Source organism: Neoarius graeffei, chromosome 5 (assembly GCF_027579695.1).
Source record: "Neoarius graeffei isolate fNeoGra1 chromosome 5, fNeoGra1.pri, whole genome shotgun sequence".
Taxonomy (NCBI): domain Eukaryota; kingdom Metazoa; phylum Chordata; class Actinopteri; order Siluriformes; family Ariidae; genus Neoarius; species Neoarius graeffei.
The window spans coordinates 11,990,934-11,995,134 of record NC_083573.1 but is presented as its reverse complement, the minus strand read 5'-3'; the positions used below and the strand labels follow the sequence as shown (position 1 = coordinate 11,995,134).

The following is a 4,201-nucleotide window of genomic DNA, read 5'->3' as shown; positions in this document are numbered from 1 at the left end:
GTGCAACATTTCACTTTCATATTTCGTGTACAATGCTTTGTGTGTGGTCAGGGCGATGTAAACGACATGACTGTGTGTATTGACCTTTTTTGTTTGTCTCAGTTTTAATGCAGCATTATCCTAAGCATTCAATTTGATACACTTCCTTTAAATAAAACATCTGGGTTGAGATGTACATATATCCTTGTTTCCTCTTCTTTTTCATTTTTGCACAACACAATGGAGGCAGAAAACACCCATTGTTAAAAGTAACGTTTTACTTTTACTCAAAGTACATTTTAAATGATCTACTTTTTACTTTTACTTGAGTAGATTTTTTGTCTGGTAACTTTACTTGTACTTAAGTAAAATTTCATCAGAGTAACAGTACTTGTACTTGAGTACAATATTTTAGTACTCTTTCCACCTCTGATGTTTACACATTGTGCCGAGTTGTGCCTATAAGAAAGAGAAGTGCCTCTTTGTATGGTGCAAAATCATTGTTGACTGCTCTAGAGAGCAGTTCAGAAATGTCAGGATATTTGTCTGCAAACTGACTCTCAGCCAGTACTTTTTCTTGTTCTGTTAAAAATGGATCTACTCCAAAGGTAGATTGTGGTGTCAGTGAGGATCCCAGCTGTTGTCTGTAGAGTTCTGCTGCTTCAACTGAGTGAGGCAACAGCTCCTATGGGATTTTTTTGGGACACCCACTGCCAGCCAAGTTGTTTGGTATACCTTTACCTGTAAAATAAAGAACATACTGTTGACCTTGAGACTGATGTGTGTCTGTTGTAATTATTTTAATATTTGCAATACTGATTATTTCACCTGGAATTCGATGAGCATTCCAAGACTCTACCACTCTTGTAAGACCAATCTGGCACAGCTGACCAGTCAGGCAGGACACACAGTATCGGACAAGGCTGTCATCCATGTCTAGTACTTCCTGGTCCACCAACTGCAGAAGGGCTGTCTTCAGGGGGTAGTTGACACGATTATTAATCTCCGGCCAGATTCGTTCAACTATGTGATTCTGAATGTGAGGCAAAAACATGTTATTAATTTATTCCAATGGTCAAATGAAAGAATGTATTTCACAGTCCATTTTGCAGAATTCCCAGTAACTCCACCAAATCTGCAGACTTGCTAGAAAAGTGTTCTGCTTATCATAAAAGTTGGAAAGCATAGCAATTCTGAAAAAAGAAGATAGCATGCTGCTGAAACAAACTATAGTATGTAAATACTAAACAACACTAAATATTAACAAATAAATAGCTCCAACAGGCACAGACGGTGTGTGTTAGTGAAGCCACCATAGAAACTACTGAACTATACCCTTGTGGATGGAGTTTGTATGTAAGGTCTTGTCTCCTGATTATAGCGATGAGATGACAGCTGCTCCTGAATGAAGAGTGTCAAATAAAATTCCTTTCCATGATCGAGGCGCACCTGGTCCCACATCCCATTGGCAAGTACTGCAGGCCCTATTGGATGAAAAACTGGGTTTTAATTTGAGCAAAGCTTTTCAAATTTAACCATTCCAAATCAGTTATTCCCTGTAAAATTTAATGATTCAGTCATAAAGTAACTGTTAAGCTGTCAGCATTTTGTCACACTCGCGTATGTAAGATACTATTTCAATGACAGTATAAGAGTCTGTCAGTTACATGGGACTATGCAGCCTTTCCTTTCAAGTAGGACGTCCAAATTCACATAGTGCATATCACAATCTTGATACCATATTAATACATTGGCCAGCATCCGCTGTCTTGCATAAATGACAGAATACTGTTTAAATGTCCACAAATTACAGGCTGTTACCTGAAAACATCTTCATAGATGGCAAGGTTGTTTTTTATGGGCATTGTGGAATGACCAACAACCTTTTTGCTGAAGCCATCAATGGCTACAACATGTGTGACCCCAAACATCACTAACTTTTCATTCTGGTCCAGATGAACCTTCTGTCCCATGTAGTCTGCCTGGTATGGTATGGGGTTGAGGTTGTGGGCACCCTAAAAGAAGACACACAAATAATTTGACAATTCCACAAAACACAATGTAGGCTACAACGCTATCCTCCTCAACAACAAAGGCCTACTTTTAATGGGCTGATAATATGGCACCTTTGACACTTCAGGAATAGCCTACAATATTATTCCCATAATTGAATCTAATTACTTTCTTTTGGCCTATCCCTTAGATTGCCTTATTGCTGTTGTTGGGATGCTTGTATGTGGGTTAGTGTAGTACTGCTACTTTTCGACACCAATAGGTGGCAGTAGCACCCTGATGTGGGCAGAGCCGTATACGGCTCTGGATGTGGGTGGGTGACTGGCGCTCTTCATCAGAAGTAGGCTACTAGGAAAATAATACATTCTAAACGCTACACTAACAGAAGACAGCACAACCTGTTTCTATTTTCAAAGTAAAGCATTTGTTATTGTACTACCGCCAGAGACGTGCCCTTAACCACTGATCCTTGTTTACACCAACCTCTCTGTTTACATATGCACATCATAACACCACGTAGCGTAGGCTAGCCTATAATAATCCGCTAATCCAAGAATTGATTTCTCAACAGCTTCGTTGAAAGCAAATGCATGTGTTTGTCATTGTGATGGTTATGAGGTAGCGGATAAGTTAAGTTACACGCCGCTACCTGAATCATCTTGAATTTGACATTTATAGTATAGCCTACCTGGCGTCTTGCTTCATTGTAAGGTTGGTGCATAGTTCTGAGCACTGATCCTATTCGTGTCTCTGCAGCATGTACCCCTTTCATGGCGAGGTATCCCTTCATCATCCTTCTGCCAAATGTTGGTCCCGTCTAGAAAATAACAAACACAATTTTAACATTCCAAAATCATGCCGATATGTTTTAGTTATTGGGAGTAAGCATGGGGGTGGAGTGATTGTGTAATGGAATTTGCAAGTGTTTTACGGAATCTGTTTACTCTATTAGCCTATTGTGATAAATGTGAAATAAACTTGCTTCTTTGCACACGCACACACATATCAAAGAAGAAAAGGTCAGTTTTCTTACCTCGGTAATGGCTTTTGCCACCTCCAACTCCAGATGTTCCTTGGGCAATCCCATCAAGTTTACGCCGTTTTCAGCACAGAATCTTCTCACATTTCTAGCTGAAAATCCTCTCCCGCCCCCGCTTACCTCTGAAATGCGCGCAGAGATTTTGGAAGATGACAGGCCTTGTTTTGCCATGTCTAAAATCATTTCTGAGTAGGGCTCCAGAGACATTTTTCTCATTCGCGCTTTAGCCTAAATGGCAGCTTCCGGTGCGATAATATTAAAAAATGGTTATTTTTGGTCCGTTTTTTCATTCCTGTTGACTAGTGAATTTATTTTTGTAATGTGAAATAAAACATGAAAATAAAAGAAAAATGCAGTGTAATTCAATTTTTGTTTTTGTGTTTCAAAACGAAAATCAAATAAACCAGTCATTTTTTGTTTTTTAATACCCATTCCTAAAGGGAAAATCCAATGACCAAAACATACACGGACCATACACAATCCGTGTATCATTCATTCTTTCTTTTTTCAGTAATACGCAATGACTCGGCCAGGCCCTTTCTTTAGTGTAATAAGAGACAGTAGAGAGGTTCATGCCATTTGTCTATTTTTATTAACCGGTACAGTGTAATCACAAAACAGTATCGTATTTGAACCGACAAGAGACAGTTACCGTATCATTTCCCACTATGCCCTCCTTTGTTCCTAATAACCAGATTTATCACATTTAATTATTAACAATTATAATAATAATAAATCAATATAAAACCCCGACATCTACAGAAGATTTTCAACAAATAGGGGGCAGGGAAGCTCGCACACAGCAGCGAGTGATCTGTGATGAGATGATTTTGAGAAGCAAAAAAAAAAAAAAAAAACGCTCAACACCAGCAAATGTGGATTAAAGCAGAAAATTGTGTTAGGTAAAATCATTTTAGAAATTTTTACATTCTTGTTTTTTCAATAAAAATAATATTTTTTAACTTTATAATGCTTAGTTACGTGCCGGGGCTCTGTCAGTCATTGATAGCCCAACTAATCACAGCGCTGTGGTTCTTTTCCTGATCCTTGGCATTGTGTTTTTTCTTTCTTTGTTGATAATGTGTTACCATATGTGATAAGCATGGTTCATTAAAAGGCCCACTTCTGCTGCATGCCCCCTCCTCTCTGCAAAAATTGTGTATTCCTCTC

At 38.6% G+C, this 4,201-nt stretch overlaps 1 pseudogene; it reads right to left on the bottom strand.

Annotated features, from left to right (window-relative positions):
• Positions 1-415: 415 nt before the first annotated feature.
• Positions 416-3,238, bottom strand: LOC132885800 (uncharacterized; annotated as a pseudogene).
• Between the last annotated feature and the right edge of the window lie 963 nt (positions 3,239-4,201).